The sequence below is a fragment of the Gopherus flavomarginatus genome, chromosome 2, assembly GCF_025201925.1.
Source record: "Gopherus flavomarginatus isolate rGopFla2 chromosome 2, rGopFla2.mat.asm, whole genome shotgun sequence".
Classification (NCBI taxonomy): Eukaryota; Metazoa; Chordata; order Testudines; family Testudinidae; genus Gopherus; species Gopherus flavomarginatus.
This window is the reverse complement of record NC_066618.1, coordinates 175487215-175510923: the sequence shown is the minus strand read 5'-3', so window position 1 is coordinate 175510923 and position 23709 is coordinate 175487215. Positions and strand designations below refer to the sequence as shown.

General features: G+C 46.8%; 1 protein-coding gene across 1 annotated transcript in view; it reads right to left on the bottom strand.

Moving 5' to 3' along the window:
- The window catches only part of LOC127044905 (leukocyte elastase inhibitor-like), a 186158-nt gene that overhangs the window by 129112 nt on the left and 33337 nt on the right, over positions 1 to 23709 (bottom strand). The gene's annotated exons all lie outside the window — the stretch shown is intronic.

Below are 23709 nucleotides of genomic sequence, written 5' to 3'. Positions count from 1 at the left end.
CAGAGAAAGCAGGCAGACAGACAAAAGACTCAGACACAAACTTCCCTCCACCCAGAGTTGAAAAAATCCGGTTTCCTGATTGGTCCTCTGGTCAGGTGCTTCAGGTGAAAGAGACATTAACCCTTAGCTATCTGTTTATGACACGCCCCCCAAATTGCAGACAGTGGGGAAGCTCACTGGCGGCGATTTCCTTCTAGAACTTGAAAATAAACAGATTAAGACAACACATGCACCTTTACATATACCCCTAAGTATATAACTAACAGACTTCTACATTTTAAGAACACTGTTTAACTACTGAATTCTGGGAAACTCTCACGGGAGAGAGCATCAGCAACTTTGTTAGAAGCTCCTGTGATGTGTTGAATTTCAAAATCAAAATCTTGGAGAGCTAAACTCCAATGAAGAAGTTTCTTGTTGTTCCCCTTGGCAGTATGAAGCCACTTTAGTGCAGCATGGTCAGTTTGTAGTTGGAACCGCCGTCCCCAAACATATGGGCGTAGCTTTTCCAGGGCGTACACAATGGCATAGCATTCCTTTTCACTGACTGACCAGTGACTTTCCCTCTCAGACAGTTTCTTGCTGAGAAACACGACAGGATGGAAGTTGTGATCTGTTGCTTCCTGCATGAGCACTGCTCCTATACCACGCTCAGATGCATCCGTGGTTACTAGGAATGGTTTGTCAAAATCCGGGGCCCTGAGCACAGGGTCAGACATGAGCGTTGCCTTAAGTTGGGTAAAGGCCTTTTGACACTCATCAGTCCACTTAACTGCATTTGGCTGGGTCTTTTTGGTCAGGTCGGTCAGTGGGGCAGCGATTTGGCTGTAGTGTGGTACAAATCGCCTGTAGTATCCGGCCAAGCCTAAGAAGGATTGGACCTGTTTCTTTGACCTTGGGACAGGCCACTTTTGGATAGCATCCACCTTGGCCTGTAGGGGGTTTATGGTTCCTCGACCCACCTGGTGCCCCAGGTAAGTCACTCTGTTTTGGCCTATTTGACACTTTTTGGCCTTAACAGTTAGTCCTGCCTGCCTGATGCGCTCAAAGACCTTTTCCAGGTGTAGTAGGTGTTCGGGCCAGGAGTCTGAAAAAATGGCCACATCATCGAGGTAGGCGACTGCAAATTCTCCCAGTCCAACTAGTAGACCATCTACCAGCCTCTGGAAGGTGGCGGGTGCATTTCGAAGGCTGAAAGGAAGGACATTGAATTCATACACCCCCGCATGGGTGATGAATGCTGACCTCTCCTTGGCAGGTTCATCTAGCGGTACTTGCCAGTACCCCTTGGTTAAGTCTATTGTAGAGATGAACTGGGCACGTCCCAACTTCTCCAATAGCTCATCAGTGTGTGGCATTGGATAGTTGTCCGGACGAGTTACCGCATTTAGCTTACGGTAGTCCACGCAAAAGCGTATTTCCCCATCTGGTTTGGGTACCAGAACCACTGGAGATGCCCATGCACTGATAGATGGGCGGATTATACCCATCTGTAGCATGTTCTGGATCTCCCGTTCTATAGCAGCTTGGGCATGAGGAGACACCCGGTAGGGTGGGGTTCTGATTGGGTGAGTTTTACCTGTGTCAATGGAGTGGTATGCCCGTTCAGTCCGTCCTGGGGTGGCTGAGAACAATGGGGCGAAGCTAGTGCACAGCTCCTTGATTTGTCGCCGCTGCAGACATTCCAGGGTGGTTGAGAGGTTCACCTCTTCCAAGCCACCGTCTTTTTTCCCGTCGTAGTAGACACCGTCAGGCCACTCAGCATCATCTCCTTGGACTGTAAACTGACAAACCTGTAAATCTCTGGAATAGAAAGGCTTGAGAGAATTAACATGGTACACTTTAGGCTTTAGTGAGGAACTGGGAAATGCTATGAGGTAGTTTACAGTTCCCAGGCGCTCTTGGACCGTGAATGGCCCTTCCCATGATGCTTCCATCTTATGGGCCTGTTGCGCCTTCAAGAGCATAACCTGGTCTCCTACCTTGAAGGAACGTTCTCTGGCATGTCTGTCATACCAGGCCTTTTGCTCTTCCTGAGCATCCTTTAGGTTCTCTCTAGCAAGGGCTAAAGAGTGTTGAAGGGTGCTTTGTAGGTTGCTTACAAAGTCCAGAATGTTAGTTCCTGGAGAAGGCGTAAACCCCTCCCATTGCTGCTTCACCAACTGTAATGGTCCCTTAACCTCGTGACCATACACAAGTTCAAATGGTGAAAACCCTAAACTGGGATGTGGTACAGCCCTGTAGGCAAACAGCAACTGCTGCAACACTAGGTCCCAATTATTGGAGAATTCGTTGATGAATTTTCATATCATGGCCCCCAAAGTTCCATTGAACCTTTCCACCAGGCCATTGGTTTGATGGTGGTACGGGGTGGCAACCAAGTGATTCACCCCATGAGTTTCCCACAGTTTTTTCATGGTCCCTGCCAGGAAATTAGACCCTGAATCTGTAAGGATGTCGGAGGGCCAACCTACCCTGGCAAAGATGTCTGTTAGGGCCAGGCACACAGTGTTAGCCCTGGTGTTGCCTAGAGCTACTGCTTCCGGCCATCAGGTAGCAAAGTCCACTAAAGTCAGTACGTACTGCTTTCCTCTGGGTGTCTTTTTTGGGAAAGGACCCAGAATATCCACAGCTACTCGCTGAAATGGGACCTCAATTATGGGGAGTGGCTGGAGAGGGGCCTTGACCTGGTCTTGAGGCTTTCCCACTCTTTGGCACACCTCACAAGACCGGACATACTTGGCAACGTCCTTGCCCATCCCCTCCCAGTGGAAGGACTTCCCCAACCTGTCTTTGGTTCTGTTCACCCCAGCATGGCCACTGGGATGATCATGGGCTAAGCTTAAGAACTTCCCCCGGTACTTAGTTGGAACCACCAACTGTTTTTGCGGCTGCCATTCTTCCCGGTGTCCACCAGAAAGAATCTCCTTGTATAAAAGTCCTTGGTCTATAACAAACCGGGATCGATTAGAAGAGCTGAGAGGCGGTGGGGTGCTCCGTGCTGCCTCCCAAGCTTTCTGAAGGCTGTCATCTGCTTCCTGCTCAGTCTGGAACTGTTCTCTTGAGGCTGGGGTCACCAGTTCTTCCTCAGACTGTGGACTTGGGCTTGATCCCTCTGGAAGCAATGTAGGTGATGGGGTTGTTTCCGTTGCTGGTGAACCGCTCTCCGCTGGTGCACCTGAGGGTATTTCAGGCTCTGGCTGAGCCTTTTGGGTATGGCTGTCTGTTGCTTCTGCCAGTTGTGGCTCGCTGGCGCCCACTGGCGTTGAGTTTGAAGATGGGGTTGCAATTGCTGGTGATGGTTGCTGTTCCAGTTCCGGGCCTGGGACTGGAGGTGCTGTGGCTGTTTCAGTGGTTGGCCTGGAATCCAGGTCCACTACCTCTGTCTGGGTCTCTGGTAACCCAGACGGGGCGTCTGTGGACGGTTCAGGAACAGGAATGGGTCTGGAAGCTTGCCTGGTTTGGCTACGTGTAACCATTCCCACTCTCTTGGCCCGCTTCACCTGGTTGGCCAAGTCTTCCCCCAGTAGCATGGAGATAGGATAATTGTCATAGACTGCAAAAGTCCACATTCCTGACCAGCCTTTGTACTGGACAGGCAGTTCAGCTGTAGGCAAGTCTACAGCTTGTGACATGAAGGGGTAAATTGTAACTTTGGCCTTTGGGTTGATGAATTTGGGGTCTACGAAGGATTGGTGGATAGCTGACACTTGTGCCCCTGTGTCTCTCCACGCAGTAACCTTCTTTCCGCCCACTCTCAAATTTTCCCTTCGCTCCAAGGGTATTTGAGAGGCATTCGGGCCTGGGGATCTTTGGTGTGATGGTGGTGTAATGAATTGCACTCGCATGGTGTTCTTTGGACAGTTGGCCTTGATATGTCCCAGTTCATTACACTTAAAGCATCTTCCATCTGATGGGTCAGTGGGCCGAGGTGAGTTACTGGAGACTGGTGAGGTGGAAGAATAGGGCGTCTGTGGCTTGACTTGGGTTGTATGTGGGGTCTTTGGCTGTCCTCGGTTGTAGGGTTTATGGTCGGTGTGCCCCCTGGGGTAATCGTTCCCCTTGACAGTAGCTTTCTTGCTTTCTGCCACTTCCATCCATTTGGCTCCAATCTCCCCCGCCTCAGCGAGATCTTTGGGTTTTCCATCTTGTATGTACCGTGTGATGTCTTCAGGAACACCATCCAAGAACTGCTCCATTTGTATGAGGAGGTGCAGTTCTTCCAAGGTTTTAACATTGTGTCCTGATATCCAGGCCTCATAATTTTTTGCAACGTAGTAGGCGTGTTTGGGAAATGACACATCTGGTTTCCACTTTTGGGTTCTGAAGCGCCGACGGGCATGATCTGGGGTTATCCCCATTCTGTATCTGGCCTTGGTTTGAAAAAGTTTATAGTCATTCATTTGCTGCTTAGGCATTTCAGCTGCCACCTCTGCTAAAGGTCCACTGAGCTGTGACCTTAATTCTACCATGTACTAGTCTTCGGGGATGCTGTACCCAAGACAGGCTCTTTCAAAATTTTCCAAGAAGGCTTCGGTGTCATCACCTGCCTTGTAAGTGGGAAATTTCCTGTGCTGTGGAGCAATAATTGGTGCCAGGTTGTTAGGGTTGGCTGGCACATGCAGCCCAGCTTTTGCCAAGTCCAGTTCATGTTTTCTCTGTTTTTTCTTCTCTTCATTTTCTTTTTGTTGTTTTTCCATTTCTTTTTGTTGCTTTTCCATGTCTCGGCGGTGGGCCGCCTCTTCTTCTTCTTGCTTCCTTCTGTGGGCCACCTCTTTGGCTGCCTGTTCTCTTTGGTAGGCTGCCTCTCTTTCTCTCTCTCTTATTTCCATCTCTGTTTGTTTTATTTCCAGTTGTCGCCTGTGTTCAGCTTCTCTGACTTGTTCTTCGGCCTCAATTTTTGCCTTGGAAGGCATGGTTCCTGTTTTCTTGTGTTGGGGTGCCCTCCGGTGTTTATCTTCTGGACTGCAGGTTCTCTGTTGCCTCCTGAAGTCTGCCTAGCAATAGTGCCTTTAGCTAATCTTCAATGTTAAGTAAACCTGAAAAACCACTTTATTTGCATGTATATAGTGCTGGTAATGACTCTCAATGGGAGAGCTATTGCATGACAAAAGACCCTTAACAGTCTGGTAATGGCTTCTTGCTTAACATGCAAGCCACAAACTGCCAGAGAGAGCAGAAAAAAAAATTATCTCTGGTTCCCTTTTAAAACCAAACTGTTTCTCTCTGCTAAAAAGCCCCTAGCAGAGAAAAGAAAAATAAAATATTTCCTACTGGCTTCTGGATTTTGTCTATCCCGTAACCGCTGCACACCATGTCAAACCTTAGTCCCAGATTTGGACCTTAGCGTCCAAAATATGGGGGTTAGCATGAAAACCTCCAAGCTTAGTTACCAGCTTGGACCTGGTACTTGCTGCCACCACCCAAAAATTAGAGTGTTTTGGGGCACTCTGGTCCCCCTGAAAAACCTTCCCTGGGGACCCCAAGACCCAAATCCCTTGAGTCTCACAACAAAGGGAAATAATCCTTTTTCCCTTCCCCCCTCCAGGTGCTCCTGGAGAGATACACAGACACAAGCTCTGTGAATCCAAACAGAGTGACTCCCCCTCTCCGTTCCCAGTCCTGGAAACAAAAGCACTTTCCTCTTCACCCAGAGGGAATGCAAAATCAGGCTAGCAAATCCAACACACACAGATCTCCCCCTGATTTCTTCCTCCCACCAATTCCCTGGTGAGTACAGACTCAATTTCCCTGAAATTTCCCAGAAAAGAAAACTCCAACAGGTCTCAAAAAGAAAGCTTTATATAAAAAAAAAGAAAAAAATACATACAAATGGTCTCTCTGTATTAAGGTGACAAAATACAGGGTCAATTGCTTAAAAGAATATTGAATAAACAGCCTTATTCAAAAAGAATACAAATCAAAGCACTCCAGCACTTATATTCATGCAAATACCAAAGAAAAGAAACCATATAACTTACTATCTGATCTCTTTGTCCTTACACTTAGAAACAGAAGATTAGAAAGCAGAAACTACTTCTCCAAAGCTCAGAGAAAGCAGGCAGACAGACAAAAGACTCAGACACAAACTTCCCTCCACCCAGAGTTGAAAAAATCCGGTTTCCTGATTGGTCCTCTGGTCAGGTGCTTCAGGTGAAAGAGACATTAACCTTTAGCTATCTGTTTATGACACCATCAATGGCTATTAGCCAAGATTGTAAGAGACATGAGCCCATGCTCTGGGTTTCCCTAAGCCTATGACTCCCAGAAGCTGGGACTGGATGACAGGGGACGGATCACTCGATAAATTCTGTTTATTGTTTCTGAAGCATCTGGCACTGGCCACTGTCAGAAGACAGAATCCTGGGCTAGATGGATCATTGCTCTGATCCAGGGTGGCTATTCTTATCTTTATATATTCTTAACTCTCATAGGTAATAAGCACCTTGCAAAACTGTGCCCAAAATTACTGAGGCCCCGTTTAACTTACTTTAAATAACTCAGTTCACCTCATGTTGTGATAATTTTATCTGCTTCATGTGCAAGAATACAAACAGTTTTCAAACTAACACTATCAGCCAATATTGGAATCACTAGTTCTACACATTTGGGGTAAACTTTCAATGTGATACATGGGAATTTTTGGTTATGTGATGTTCATAAATGCTAATAGGCATCATATAGCTAACTCTCCATGCATTTTACAGACACTGTACTATCACTATCTCTGTGCATGTGCTTTGTTTTTTAATAATCTCTCTAGATAACTTTATATTTCAGTCCTTTATATTTCAGCTCTCTCTTGATCACAAAGTGTCTATGGTGTGTCCACTGTCTGGACACACAGTCCATAAAAATTACTTGAGTAACTGTACAGAATATTACATGCAACTGTAACCAGTGGAGCTATGTGTAATATATTATATTAGAAGTTCTGAATCACTTAACCTAGAAATCGCAGATAAATAACCAGAATATTTCTTCCTTCTTTCAAGGCCAATTTGGAGAACTCAAGCAACATCCATGCAAGGTTTCAGGCCCTGAGCTCTGAAATTAAGCAACCAACTAAAAATTACCTGCTTAAAAGTGTCAACCAGTTATATGGAGAGAAATCATCACCTTTCAATAAAGTAAGTGAAGCAGTTCATCTACAACTCATCTTTATGATTGGTCTATGACAACAAAACATACAAGACATAAATGCAAATATTTTAATTACATCTGCAAAATAGTTTATTATCCCTTAAGATTTATTTCCTACTGACTCTTTGTAGATACAGGTCTGTCTCATCTTACGTGCATTTAATATGTGCGATTTCAGCTTTACGCGGTTGGCAAAAACAAAAAAAAAGAGAAAAATAACAATTTAAACACTGTATTGTAGTCAGTTCTGAAGTGCAGGCAATTCCACCCGCCATTCAACTCAATGTAATTTTCATTATACACGGTTTTTGCTTTACGAGCTAACCGCAGAACGGAACCCCCGCGTAAGATGAGATAGACCTGTACTCAGATCAAGATTACAGATAGAGAATTCTTTTTATTTCCCTTTCCAGACTGGACTATATTTGAACATGAACAATCATAGATGAGTAAATGATTGATAACAAATATAACTAAAAACATTTTGCTTCTCTGAAGACAGAACATTGTGCTCTTAGTAAACTGTGTCATAACGTGAACTCTCTTTTCTATTTGGCAGCAGTTGGCACAGATATATTGCCAAATAATATGTAAGACTTGTCCCTCTCCTGCCTTGAAGGAATACTTACTTTTGATCAAAAAATATTACCACACAGAGCCATGAGCTGTTTATTTTATGGCAGCAGCAGCAGAAGTTAGAAGAGAGATCAATTCTAGTGTTGAATGCCAGACTGAAGGTGATCTCAAGACTGTTCTTTTACCATTCACAGAGAGACATCATGTATTTTCCCACCCTAAATTGTTTATGAGGTGAGAGAAAAAATGTTGATTCATTCTGTTACATTCTGCATTTGAACTGAAACACAAAATGGCTGCTGCCTCACTACCCCAGTTGGAGGCAGGCAGATAACCACATTTGAAAGTTATAACACTACTCACACCACAGGGGAAACACTGGTGACTACTGCTTTCCATTTGCACAAATATTTAGGATAACAATTTAACCTATATGTGTTTGAAGGCAATAAGATACCACAGTATTGGGCCTCATACAAATACTTACATAGCAAAATGTGTTTGATGGGATTCCATGCAGTATGTTCGGGGGGTTCATTTTCTGCTATAAATAGTGTCATGAAGCAGTCTGACAGAAAGAGTACACTCTGCCTAAATTCTTCAGAGGGGTTTGTAGGCCTTTTCTCCTCCAACACTACAAAGAGGTAAAGATGTTTCAGCACAAGCCTGAGGTTCTGCAGCTAGTGTGATAAACTCTGAGGCCTGCCCTACCTACAGCATTAGGTCGATGGAAGCTGCCCTAAGTCAACCTATTAATGTATGCGTCTACACCACTGGGTCTTTTATGCTGATCTAAGTTGCCTCTAATGTTGACTTCAGTCTTTTTTCTCTGTCCATGGGAGGAATGTAGCTTAAGACTATCAATCAGGGTTATTACTAGCGAGAGGCAGCCTGAGTAGGGCAAAGTCACTGAAGGGTATTACAAAGTCCAACTCAATATGTTTGAGACAGGAAGCTGCTCTACAAGTATGGTATTAAATAGTGCTTTTTTCTTAAATATATTCTCCAAAACTTGAATCTGGTGATTACTCCAGGCATAAAAGCTGCACAATTATATTACTGTCTCACTATTTCCTAAAGTTAAAATTCAGGTGCTATTGCCTGTCAACTCTGTTGGTTCACTCACCAAGTTGGTGCTAGTCAATGCCCTCTACTTCAAAGGAAACGGGGCAAAGAAATTTAAGGATGGATTTACAAAAGAACAACCTTTCAGAATGAACAAGTTATGTGACTAGGCCATGAAATGTCATATATGCTAGTGGGCTGAAACAGAAAGAAAAGCTGGAGAGAGACCCCAATCCCTCCATTTTCAAAAGCCTGCCAGTCTCTAAATCCTCACGGTGTCAGGGTTGTTTTAATTAAACCATGAGCACATTAATTAAATCACATTAAATCTGCAGTTCAAACACTGCACTCAGTGCAACCAACAGAGGAACTGAAAATCTGTTCCTTACAATCTTAAATTAGATAAGTAAGGATAAATATCTGCAGGTGATAGTTCTGGCTATGAGATGGTACAACACTGCAAATAACTGGGCTAAGCACTAAATTGTTCTTCCCTTGAGGCAGAACAACAAGATTTTTATTTTGTCACTCTCTTGTTAGTCTTCTCATAACAAAAGAATTCATTTGTTTAGATACTCCATAATGGACCCTGTTAACAACCACAGAACCTGAAGAGTCCAAGATCTGAGGGCCAGACTATCAAAGATATTTAGGCACCTAAAGATGCAGAGAGGTGCATACCTAAGCAGGATAGATGCTTGGGGTGTAGAACGTAGACTAGAAGGAAAGTGAACTGCAATCTGATTTTATTTCTAAACTTTATTGCCAAACAAATACACAGTATGTCAACAATCTAAGCAAACTTCACAAAAGAAAATTCTGGAAACTGGTGGGGAGGAGGGGTAAACATAGGTGGTGAAATATTTTGGACGGTAAGAGTGGAGGATGTAGGCCAGAAGGAAGCACAGCTGTTTTATATTGCTAAATGTACTTATTGCCTAAAAAATAGACCCAAAACCCAACCGATGAGGCAAGTAATTTCTTGTCTCTCACAAGAATCTAAGGTAACGTAAATATTTGTATTAAACATATTTAGGTTTCTCTGAAACTTCTACTGAAGTAGTTAAACCCTGCCCTACAGGGCAGATTAAATGATAACATCCATGTCATGCAGTAAAATAAGGACTACACACTTTCATCATAAATATAGTATAGATTTCAGTTTTTAGAAAACAGAGTACAAGTTGCTGGGTTTAAGAAAAGATGCTGAAATGGGACGAGATTAATCAATCTATGTTTTGACCATAAGTTTATCTGATCATTACCATGTGATGGCTCTGTGATTACACCTTTATATGCCTATTCGGTGTATTATGCAACTAAACTGCATTGTCTTTTTAATATAGGTTGTAAACCCTTGCGGCAACACTGTGCCTTTATATATTGTACAGCATCTAGCACATCAATGATGCTCAATAATAAACGGAGTATAATAATAAATGGCTGAAGCCATCATGAATTTCACTTGGCCTGACTGTATGACTAAATTAATTTTCATCTGATTCGTAAAGATGATCTGTTATTAAGCCAGCTGTGTGGTTCTGACCTGGGTCTCAGTTACATTCAAATCCTCATTGAAAATCATAGATATAGTGTCCTTAGGAGGCTAAGTAGCAAACATCTTTGATGACTAATTATAATAAATAGAAGGTTTTGACAATTAGGTCACTAGAAATCAATTTGAGTGTACATTTGTCTTAGATAGCTGTTTTCAAATATATTTACTGTCTTTACAAATTTGGCTTGCAGGTGCTTCATTTTAAGAAAAGTACAGGAACCGGAGGAGGCTGTTTGCAGGTGACAAGAACTTCTCGTGGGAGGCCAAAGAAAAGGAAGATGATATTCTTTAGGACCAAAATATCAGATAAACAAATCCGCTGTTCTTCTGAGAATAGGAAAGTTCAACAGCGGCACTAGTTTGAATCATGCTGTTAGTTGGTTGTTTTCAGCCTACACCTATATTGCTCCCCGCCCTCCAAAAATTGTAGTTAATAACAAGTTAAGGTTGCTTAACTGCAAAACACACTCACTCAAACCTTCAAAGGCAGGAAAGGCACCTTGATTCACTCTCCTGAACAAGAACACAACATGCCACTGACTCTGCACCTCCCCAGGGAACTCCCTTCCACCTCACACATGTACAGATGGACAACATACACACACAATTCCTCTAACTCACATTGTAATGCAAAACCTGAACTCTGACCTCAGAGACTGGATAGCTACAGACATATCCTAAAGGCATGTGTGCAGTTGTGAAAAGTATGATGTGTTGACATATGGAGGGAAAGCATGATGTGGAAGTTATGGTGGGAGTGGGGTCTGTGACAATATATTGAGTATAGGGATGCATTTGGAAGGTGCTTGTGGGAAGGTAGGAGAATGGCCAGGTGTGTGTGATGCTGGAGAAATGGGGTGGAGTGGTGGTGACATTACCCCTATTTTCCTACCAAAGCAGCAGATGCATTCTGATAATCTTGGTTCATTAGACCAGAGGGGGGAGCTGCCTGACGTGTTCTGCTCCTCAGACAGCTCTAAGGACAAGCCCCTTTCCTCTCAGCATTTTGGGAGTGGGGTAGGGATAGAGGTGGATGCTCTCCCTAAAGATATCTCAAAAGTTCCTGTGCCGGCATTTCCTGTAGATGAACCAGCTGTATTTCCTCAGCAGGGAATCTCTGGCTGCTGAACTAAGGATGATTTGTTAGACAAGGTCTGCTGCTTTTCAAGAGAAACAGAAGCCTCTATCTCTCACCTTCTAAGTCCCTTAACTTATAACTTGTTCCCCTTTTATAATACCTCAGTAATGGCACCCTTTTGCTGCTTCTAGTGCTAAGGGAAAGCTATTCCTCATCCCCAGCACAGGTTTGCTGCACGAGAGCTGTGTGACCCTGTGTTGAATATCATAGTCTTCAAGGCTTAGGAGTAGAGCTCAAAACCTCACGGTGTCAGAGTTGTTTTAATTAAATCATAAACATTCCCCTGCCATATCTGCAATTCAAACACTGCACTTGGTGCAACCAACAGAGGAACTGAAAATCTGTTCCTTACAATCTTAAATTAGATAAGTAAGGATAAATATCTGCAGGTGATAGCTCTGGCTGTGAGATGGTACAACACTGCAAATAAGTGGGCCAAGCACTATATTATTGTTCCCCTGAAGCAGAACAACAAGATTTGTATTTTGTCACTCTCTTGTTAGTCTTCTCATAACAAAAGAATTCATTTGTTTAGATACTCCATAATGGACCCTGTTAACAACCACAGAACCTGAAGAGTCCAAGGCCTGAGGGCCAGACTACCAAAGATATTTAGGCACCTAAAGATGCGGAGAGGTGCATACCTAAGCAGGATAGATGCTTGGGGTGTAGAACGTAGGTTAGAAGGAAAGTGAACTGCAATCTGATTTTATTTCTAAACTTTATTGCTAAACAAATACACAGTATGTCAACAATCTAGGCAAACTTTACAATAGAAAATTCTGGAAATTGGTGGGGAGGAGGGGTAAACATAGGTGGTGAAATATTTTGGACGGTAAGAGTGGAGGATGTAGGCCAGAAGGAAGCACAGCTATTTTATATTGCTAAATGTACTTATTGCCTAAAAAACACCCAAAACCCAACCGATGAGGCAAGTAATTTCTTGTCTCTCACAAGAATCTGAGGTAATGTAAATATTTGTATTAAACATACTTAGGTTTCTTTGAAACTTCTTCTGAAGTAGTTAAACTCTGCCCTACAGGGCAGATTAAATGATAACATCCATGTCATGCAGTAAAATAAGGACTACACATTTTCATCATAAATTTAGTATAGATTTCAGTTTTTAGAAAACAGAGTACAAGTTGCAGGGTTTAAGAAAAGATGCTAAAATGAGACAAAATTAATCAATCTATGTTTTGACCATAAGTTTATCTGATCATTACCATGTGATGGCTCTGTGATTACTCCTTCATATGGCCATTTGGTATATTATGTAACTAAACTGCATTGTCTTTTTAATATAGGTTGTAAACCCGCCTTGGGGAAGCACTGTGCCTTTATATATTGTACAGCTTCTAGCACATCAATGATGCTCCATAATAAATGGAGTGTAATAATAAATGGCTGAAGCCATCATGAATTTCACATGGCCTGAATATATGTCTAACTTAATTTCCATCAGATTCATAATGATTATCTGTTATTAAGCCAGCTGTGTGATTATGACCTCGGTCTCAGTTACATTCAAATCCTCATTGAAAATCATAGATATAGTGTCCTTAGGAGGCTAAGTAGTAAACATCTTTGATGATTAATTATAATAAATAGAAGGTTTTGACAATTAGGTTACTAGAAATCAGTTTGTGTGTACATTTATCTTAGATAGCTGTCTTCAAATATATTTACTATCTTTACAAACTCGGCTTGCAGGTGCTTCATTTTAGGAAAAGTACAGGAACCGGAGGAAGCTGTTTGCAGGTGAGAAGAACTTCTTGTGGGAGGCCAAAGAAAAGGAAAAGACAGTTACTCACCTTTGCAACTGTTGTTCTTCGAGATGTGTTGCTCATATGCATTCCAGTTAGGTGTGTGCGCACCGCGTGCACGTTCATCGGAGAAACTTTTACCCTAGCAACACTCGGCGGGTCAGCTGGGTGCCCCCTGGAGTGGCAGCGCTATGGCACCGAATATATACCTCAGCCGACCCGGCCACCCTTCAGTTCCTTCTTGCCGGCTACTCCGACAGTGGGGAAGGAGGGCGGGTGTGGAATGGATATGAGCAACACATCTCAAAGAACAACAGTTACAAAGGTGAGTAACCATCTTTTTTTCTTCGAGTGATTGCTCATATGCATTCCAGTTAGGTGATTTCCAAGCCTTACCTAGGCGGAGGGGTCGGAGTGAGATGTGGCAGTATGCAGAACTGCTGCCCCAAAGGCTGCATCATCTCTAGATTGCTGGACCAGCGCGTAGTGCGAGGTGAAGGTGTGGACCGATGACCAGGTCGCTGCACGGCATATCTCTTGGATAGGCACGCGCGCCAGGAAGGCGGCTGATGACGCTTGAGCTCTAGTAGAGTGCGCTGTAAGGTGGCCCAAAGGGACATGAGCTAGGTCATAGCATGCGTGGATGCATGCAGTCACCCAAGAGGAGATTCTCTGGGAGGAGACTGGCAGGCCTTTCATCCGTTCCGCGACCACCACAAACTGTTGGGGAGACTTTCGGAACAGCTTTGTTCGCTCAGTGTAGAAGGCGAGTGCCCTGCGTACATCTAAGGAGTGTAGCTGCTGCTCCCGCCGAGAAGAGTGGGGCTTTGGAAAGAAGGCCGGGAGGAAGAAGTCCTGTTTGGTGTGGAAGGCAGACACAACCTTAGGGAGGAACGCCGGATGAGGGCGCAGCTGTACCTTGTCTTTATGGAAAACAGTGTATGGGGGGTCCACCGTGAGAGCTCTCAGCTCGGAGACCCGGCTGGCCGATGTAATGGCCACCAGGAAGACTGTTTTTCATGATAGGTACAGGAGCGAGCAAGTCGCTAGCAGCTCAAATGGTGGGAGCATATGTCTGGTTAGGACCAAATTAAGATCCCAGGTAGGGGCAGGGCGACGTATGGGGGGATAGAGATGCTCTAGGCCCTTAATGAACCGAGAGACCAAGGGGTGAGAGAACACGGAGTGGCCGTCCTCGCCTGGCCGGAAGGTGGATATGGCCGCTAAGTGCACCTTCAGAGAGGATGTCGCCAGGCCCTGTTGCTTAAGGTACCAGAGGTAGTCTAGGACCGTGGGGATCGAGGCATCCGAAGGAGTAACGCCCTGAGTTGCCCACCAGCAAGAGAAGCGTTTCCACTTTGCCAAGTACGTGAAGCGGGTGGAAGGCTTCCTGCTGCTGAGGAGAACATGCTGAACCGGAGCGGAACAGCTCAACTCCGCCGCGTTTAGCCACGCAGGAGCCACGCCGTGAGGTGGAGGGCTCGCAGGTCTGGGTGATGAAGCCTGCCGTGGTCTTGTGTGATCAGGTCTGGGAGAAGAGGGAGGGGAACTGGGGTGTCCACGGACAGATGTAGCAGGGTGGTGAACCACTGCTGTCTGGGCCACGCAGGTGCGATCAGGATCAGATGCACTTTGTCCCTGCGGAGCTTCAACAGGACCTTGTGCACCAGGGGAAACGGAGGGAAGGCATACAACAGGTGGTGCCTCCACGACAGGAGGAATGCGTCCGTGATCGACCCCGGGGAGAGACCCTGAAAAGAGCAGAACTCCTGGCACTTCCTGTTCAAGCGGGAGGCAAACAGGTCTATGCGGGGAAATCCCCACCTCCAGAAGAGTGAATGGATGCCATCCAGCCTTATTGACCACTCGTGACATAGAAAGGACTGGCTGAGCCGATCCCCAAGAGCGTTCCGGACCCCCGGAAGAAAGGACGCCACTAGATCTATCGACTGGGCTATACAGAAGTCCCAGAGTCGAATGGCCTCCTGACACAGGGGAGACGAGCGGGTCCCTCCTTGTTTGTTGATGTAGTACATGGCCGTTGTGTTGTCCGTGAACACCGAAACACAACGGCCGTGCAGATGTTGTTGGAAAGCCTGGCAGGCAAGGCGGACTGCCCTCAACTCCCGGACGTTTATATGGAGTGTCAGCTCCTGGGACGACCAAAGGCCCTTGGTACGCAGATGACCTAGGTGGGCCCCCCAACCGAGGGATGATGCATCTGTCGTTAAGGTCATTGACGGCGGCTGTGGATGGAACGGCATCCCTGCGCATACCAGGGATGGAGTTAGCCACCAATCGAGGGAGCGGAGAGGCCTGCGGGGAACCGTCACCAGGATGTCTATAGGGTCCCTGCCCGGGCGGAAGACCGAATGGAGCCACGTTTGGAAGGGTCTCATGCGGAGCCTGGCATACTTTGTCACGTAAGTACATGCAGCCATATGCCCCAGGAGTCCAAGACAGGTGCGAGCTGAGGTGATCGGGGAGGCCTGTAAGCTTCGTATGATCGATACGATCTCTTGGAAGCGGGGCTGAGGCAAGTAGGCCCTGGCTTGAGTGGAGTCCAGCATTGCCCCTATGAAGTCCAGCCTCTGCGTGGGGACCAGGGTGGACTTCTTGGTGTTGAGGAGTAGTCCCAACCGGGAGAATAGGTCCGTAACTATATTGACGTGCTGCCGTACCTGAGTCTGAGAGGACCCCTTGAGGAGCCAGTCATCCAGATATGGGAACACATGTATCCGTTGCCGGCGGAGGGGGGCAGCAACGAAGGCCATGCACTTCGTAAACACCCTCGGGGCCGTGGAGAGGCTGAAGGGGAAGGCTGTGAATTGGAAGTGCTGGTGGTTGGCCATAAAGCGAAGGTACTTCCTGTGCAGTGGAAAGATGGCAATATGGAAGTACGCATCCTTCATGTCGAGGGCGGCATACCAGTCTCCAGGATCCAGGGATGGGATAATCGTTCCCAGGGAGACCATGCGGAACTTCAACTTGAGCATCCATTTGTTGAGTCCGCGCAGGTCTAGGATAGGTCTGAGGCCTCCCTTGGACTTGGGAATCAGAAAATATCGGGAGTAAAACCCCTTTCCTCTCTCGTCTAAAGGTACCTCCTCTATAGCTCCTGCAGCGAGGAGAGATTGGACCTCCTGTAGGAGGGCTTGCTCGTGAGAGGGGTCCCTGAAGAGGGACCGGGAAGGGGGGCAGGAGGGTGGTGATGAAGCAAATTGGAGGTGGTATCCTTGCCTCACTGTGCGCAGAACCCAAAGATCTGATGTCACTTGGGACCACGCCAGGAGGAAGTGGGAGAGGCGGTTGGAGAAGGGAGGGAAAGGATCCTGTCCTGAGGCTGGTACGCCGTCCCCGGGCGCACCTTCAAAAGTTGGTCTTGGGGCCCAGTGGTGCCTTAGAGGGCCCATGGTTTTGGCCCCCTTGTGAACCGGACTGGCATCTGTGGCCCCCCCGCCCGCGCCTTCTACTGAGATCCTGCCTCTGGCGAGATGTAAAATACGGGCGGTGTGCTTGGGGCCTGAAGGGTCTACGTTGGGTTACAGGGGTATGCATCCCCAGCGAGCGCATGATGACTCTGTTATCCTTCAGGCTCTGCAGCCTGGGATCAGTCTTCTCCGAGAACAAACCCTTGCCATCAAAGGGTAAGTCCTGGATGGTGTACTGCAGCTCCGGAGGTAGGTTAGAGACCTGGAGCCAGGAGATGTGCCTCATGGTAATCCCCGAGGCCAAGGTTCTGGCTGCTGAGTCGGCCGCGTCTAGGGAGGTCTGGAGAGAGGTCCTGGCCACTTTCTTACCCTCCTCCAGGAATGCGTTGAACTCCTGGCGTGAGTCCGGGGGTAGCAGCTCGGAGAACCTACCCACTTCAGCCCAAGTGTTGTAATTATATCGGCTCAGTAGAGCCTGTTGGTTGGCCACACGGAGCTGTAGGGCCCCCGCTGAGTACATCTTACGACCCAGGAGATCCATCCGTCTGGCCTCTTTGGACTTTGGGGCCGGTGCCTGCTGGCCATGTCGTTCCCTTTCGTTGACCGACTGGACAACTAAGGAGGAGGGAAGAGGATGGACATACAAGTACTCGTACCCCCGAGAGGGTACCATGTACTTTCTCTCAACTCCCTTTGCCATCGGTGGAATGGAGGCTGGAGACTTCCAGAGGGTGTCGGCAGTGGCCTGGATGGTCTTAATGAATGGCAGCACGACCCAGGTGGGAGCATCAGCAGAGAGGATGCTCACTACGGGGTCCTCGACTTCCGGGACCTCCTCCACTGGGAGGTTGATGTTGAAGGCCACTCTGCGCAGGAGGTCTTGATGGGCCCTGAGGTCTATCGGCGGGGGCCCTGATGATAAGGTCCCTGCCACAGCCTCATCCAGTGAGGAGGAGGAGGATACCCGGGGAATGAGGGGGTCTTGGACGGCCTCCTGCTCCTGGGAGGGTTCCTGCTCCAGCTGTCCCGGGGAGTCCGGAGGATGTGTTACGTGCTCTTCCGACTCAACCGCAGGGGGGGCGGGAAATGGTGGCCTCTGGTGCCCGATGTTCTGAGGCAGCAGAGCGGGTCTAGACCAGAGGAGCACCCTGGGCTTGGTGGTACGCCCAGAGTGTCCAGAAGGACCACTGCTGAGGTCCTATGTCCTGCGGCCGAGAGTCCTGGAAAACCCCCGCCGGTACCTCTGTATCCCGGTCCCGGTCGTAATAGCTGTCTGCCTGGGAGGATGCGGACGTGTGTCTGGACGGCCAAGGTGGAGCATAAAAACCTGGAGCCAAAGTCCCGACTGATCTCGCACCCCTCAATCGTGGGGACCGGTGCCAGTATGCATAGCGGTACCGGGAGCAAGACCGGGACCTGCGACAGGCCCGGTGCCGGGAGGTCGACCGGGATCTCGAGTCTCTACGCCCTGATCTGCTCCAGGAGGTACGGTGCCTGGTACAGTGCCGGGAGCTGGAGCGGTACCGCGAGTAGTGGGTTGGTGAGCGAGAGACTGATTGGTGCCGAGAGTCCGACCGGTGCTGAGAGTCTGACCGGTGCCATGGCGAGGACCGGTGCCGGGACCGAGAGTGACGTCGAGATCAGGAGCGACGTCTCGACTCAGAGCGGTGGTGGGACTGTGATCTTGATCGGTGCCGGTCCGCTACACTGACCAACGACGGTCTGGTTAGGGTCGGCTTGCCCAGGGACTGCAATACCCACACCGGCGGTGCCGGGGGTAGGGGTGGTGCCGCTTCGGTGATGGCGATCAGGTCCCTCGCCGCGGAGAAAGTCTCCGGGGTTGATGGTAAAGTGAGCTCTACCACGGCCGGTGCCGGGGAGCTGTCGGGTGCCGGACTCAACTGCCCTCATGGGGCTGGAGTCGACGGCACCAGTTTTGGCTGTGCCGCAGCAGGTGTTGGTGCCGGGCGGTCAGCCTTAGGCGCAATCTCTGGCTGCAAGACTAGTGTTGTCGTCTGGCCCTTCACCGTCTTTGACCTCGGGGAGAGGGAGCGGCGCGGAGTCGATTTCGGTGCCGGCAGTGGCCAGTGCTGGGAATCTTTAGGTGTACCGGCGACACCTGATGCCGTAGGGATGCCTCTGCTCACCGACTGGCTCATGCTTGGTGCCGAGGGCGACGGTGTCAGGGCCGCTTCCATCAGGAGCTGCTTCAATCTAATGTCCCGCTCCTTTTTTGTTCTTGGCTTAAAAGCCTTGCAAATTGGGCACTTGGCCGATAAGTGCGATTCCCCTAGGCACTTCAAACAGGAGTCGTGGGGATCTCCTGTTGGCATCGGCCTATGACAGGCCAAGCACTGCTTGAAACCCGGTGAGCCAGGCATGAGCTCCGGCACCGGGTGCGGGGAAGGGGCTATCCTCAGAACCCCGCAACACTTACTAATTAACAACTATAACTATGAACTATAACTAACTCTAATGAACTATATCTATATATATACAATAACAGTAAACTATACTACGAATATAACTAGAAGAGACTACGAGTAGCTAGGGAAAGTGGAGGTCAGCTAAGCTGCACTCCACTGTTCCAACGACCGACGCGGGCGGTGAGAAGGAACTGAAGGGTGGCCGGGTTGGCTGGTGTATATATCCGGCGCCATAGCGGCGCCACTCCAGGGGGCGCCCAGCCGACCCGCCGAGTGTTGCTAGGGTAAAAGTTTCTCCGACAAATGTGCACGCTGCGCGCACACACCTAACTGGAATGCATATAAGCAATCACTCGAAGAAGAAGATGGTATTCTTTAGAACCAAAATATCAGAGAAACAAATCCGCTGTTCTTCTGGGAATAGGAAAGTTCAACAGCGGCACTAGTTTGAATCATGCTGTTAGGTGGTTGATTTCAGCCTACAGCTATATTGCTCCCTGCCCTCCAACAATTGTAGTTAATAACTAATGAAGGTTGCTTAAGTAGAAAACACACTCACTTAAACCTTCAAAGGCAGGAAAGGCACCTTGATTCACACTCCTGAACAAGAACACAACATGCCACTGACTCTGCGCCTCCCCAGGGAACTCCCTTCCACCTCACACATGCACAGATGGACAATACACACACACAATTCCTCTAACTCACATTGTAATGCAAAACCTAAACTCTGACCTCAGAGACTGGATAGCTACAGACATATCCTACAGGCATATGTGCAATTGTGAAGGTTATGATGTGTTGCTATAAAGAGGGAAAGCATGATGTGGAAGTTAAGGTGGGAATGGGGTATGTGACAATATATTGAGTATAGGGAAACATTTGGAAGGTGCTTGTGAGAAGGTAGGAGAATGGCCAGGTGCATGTAGTGCTGGAGAGATGGAGTGGGTTGGTGATGACAATACCCCTATTACCCCACCAAACCAGCACATGCATTCTGATAAATCTGCTTTGGTTCGTTAGACCAGAGTGGGGAGTTGCCTGAAGTGTTCTGCTCTTCAGACAGCTCTAAGGACAAGCCCCTTTCCTCTCAGCATTTTGGGAGTGGGTCAGGGATAGGGGTGGATGTTCTCCCTGAAGGTATCTCAAAAGTTCTTGTGCCAGCATTTCCTGTAGATGAACCAGTTGTAGTTCCTCAGCAGGAAATCCCTGGCTGCTGAACTAAAGATGGCTTGTTAGACAAGATGTGCTGCTTTTTAAGAGAAATAGAGGTCTCTATCTCTCACCTTCTAAGTTCCTTAACTTGTTCCCCTTTATAATACCTCAGTAATGACACCAAATCCCTCAGATCATCAAATCTTCCTTGCATGCACATGTGGATGTTCTATTAATATTAACAGGAGCTCTATTTGTGCATAAGAGGGGAACATTCCCATGTGCATTTAAATAGAAAAAACAAGGAACTGCTCTACGGACCCAACCCTGCATGTAAGGTCACCTCCACTCCCATTTAGATAAATGGGAGCACACGTCACTTAGAACCTTGCAGGGCTAAACCCTTTTTGCATGTGGCATATCCTATAATGATGGCAATATCCGTGGGTGGTAGCAATGTATGTATTTCATGCTTTTATGATGAGTTTTTTTCATTTACTCATGATTTCCTTTTTGCTTTTTAATTGTCTAAATCCCTCTCTTTCTTAACTCACTGCAGCTAGAGAGGGAATTGACCTCTGAGAAATTATTCAAGTGGACCAGCCCAGAAATGATGAAAATGTCTGAAGAGGAGTTGTTTCTGCCCAGGATCAAGCTGGAAGAGAGCTATAACCTCAAGTCCACTTGGGGCAGTATGGGGATGTGAGATGTCTTCAGTCAGAGCCAAGCTGGCTTCACAGCGATGTCTGAGAATAATGATCTGTTTTTTGTCACAAGTTTTTCACAAGTTCTTTACTGAGGTCAGTGAAGAGGGCACTGAGGCCGCAGGTACCAGTGCAGTAATGTAGTAGTGAGAGCATCTGTTAATTCTGTAAGATTTAAGGCAGATCACCCTTTCCTCTTCTTCATCAGGCACAACAAAACAAACAGCATCCTCTTCTTAGGCAGATTCTGCTCCCCCCAAGACTGTAGTATTCTCTGCTACCAAATAACATCATTTGTTCACCATGCAACTGGGAATTGAAGCCTGAAATTCCAAGCGTAGGTCTAGTGTGTGCTTTTAATTAGAGCCCTGAGCATAAGTTGCCTCAGAAACACACACTGAGGCACAATTTCTCCTGTGTTCCTCTGCTGTACTGAGGGGACAGTAATCTACTGCAGCCTGTGATACAGCATGGCCAGAGGGCAGCAGGAGAGTGTTAGCAGGGAGCCTTATTCCCTGCAAGGGGAGGAAGGTTTGCTATAGATTAACTAGAGCACCTGAAGCCAATTGGAGCACCAGCAGTCAGTCATGTGATAAACCCGCCCTGCTTCAGTCAGACAGTGTGGGAGTTGGAGCAGGAAGCATTTTGAAGGAGTTAAAACAGAGAACAGTTTTGAAGAGAAACCAAAAGGAAAGTTTGGAGGAGTACTGTGGAGAGCTGAGAAATCTAAAAAAACCCTAGGTAAGGGGCAACTGGCTTGTGTAGAAGGAGGGCTAGAAGCCCCTTTACAAGCTGAAGGGCAGGAGAGGGAAGTAGCTCAGGGGAAGGAACTGCTAGTTCAAGTGGTTCACCATAAACCTCAGGGCCCCTGGGTTGGGACCTGGAGAAGAGGGTGGGCCCAGGTCCCTCCCTCTCCTCTCCACTCCAGGACACTAGTGGGCTAATTAAAATACTGATTCAGAGGCAAGCAATGGTGCCCTGAACCTTCCCCAAAGAAGAGAGAGTGTGAGACCCAGCATAACAGTACTGGCAATTTGCCACAAGCCCCTTACAGAGTGCAGCATCCCACCCACTTTGCTGAGCCTGCTCTCCTGGCTAGTGTTATGGGGGCCAGAGTCATGGCTCTGTAGTGTCTGTCCCTCCCCACCTATTTCTTCATAGGACAGGAGAATGCACCTCAGTGTTCAGGCCATGACCTTATCCCCATGCCTGCAGACAAGATGTGGGCAGGTCTAAATTAGTCTTGCAGAATGATTTGGGGGAGTGGAGCTCTTAATCTCTCCTACTGTTGTCCATGGCCACCTTAGACCCAGTCATAGAATCATAGGACTGGAAGGGACTTCAAGAGGTCATCTAGTCCAGTCCCCTGCACTCATGGCAGGACTAAGTATTATGTAGACCATTCCTGAAGTCACAGTAAAGTGCTTAATAATTAGCTCTCTTATTCACAGGTGTTGCAGATCCTTATAAAAAGGATAATTGAAAACACAGTAAGTCCTGTTTGCAAATCCCAGGCACAACAAGCCCAGTTAATGATAGAGAATCAGTATTAGCTCTGAATTTCATAATATTTGCCTTGAGATGTATTTTTATAAAGTTTTTTCCACCCAAAATGTATATTTTCTTTTGTTCTTTCAGAGTGTTTAAAATAGAAATTTAACGTCATCACATACTGTACATAGTATTTCATTTGGAACCATGCCATTCTGTCTAAATGACAGATGCTGGACGATTTAGAAGTCAGTCTGCTGGACATACCTTGCACGTTCATAAGCACTAAAAGTTAATAAATCAATAATAACACTGCTCACAGAAGCAGAGGAAAATTGACACTTTGCCAAATCCTTCTCTCACTGACTTCACTGTGAGTCTGATACAGCTGACCGAAACATTATCACAGACTGTAACGAGTTTTAGAGATCTTACTGTCTGTGTAATAAACTTGGAAGTAGTTAATGTTTTTGTATATCTTTCATAAAATCCAAGGCAAAAGCATGTGAATTTCAATTCTCATCAAAAGCTCTCTAAACATTTATATTTTGTGAGACTATTCTACCTCCCTAAGAGCCCATTTCAGTTTTTACTGCTGTCAGAGGAAGGACTCTGGATGAGGCATTAAACATTCTGCAAATACTCTCTGTCAGTGTTGGCACAGAGTCAGTGAACTGGCCTAGCCTCCCTAGCCAGTGAACTTGTCATCTCATACTAATGTTTGTTCCTGTACCTGATCATTTGTAAATTAGATCATCTAACAGGTCTGATGAGCACAACTGATATGAAAACTTTCACCAGCATGCCTCCTGTCTGACTATAATGCTTATAGACATAGGATGAAACCTGCAGCATTCAAATAACAGTAATGTGGTGTTAATGTAATTACTAGCTGTAATTTGAACCCATTCCTAGATACCTGTATCACCAATAAAGTAGAAAAATAGGCTTTCATTTCAAGAATGCATTTCAGCAAAGATATTCCTGTTATTTACACAAATTCCAATGCTTTTAGCTGGTATTTTACTCCATAACTCTAGTGTATGACTTGTAATTAAAAAAACATGCTGAGATTGTTTCTACTATTGAAATGGGTCATTTAGCTGATTATAGGGTTTGGCGGGGGGGGGGGGGGAGTTGTCATTTGTGTTCTGATATGATAGTCCAAACACTTTTAATAGTTTCCTTGTTACCATTCCAAAATGATAGTCACTTAACTAGGGTTGATTATGCCTGGTACTTAATTTGTAATGAAA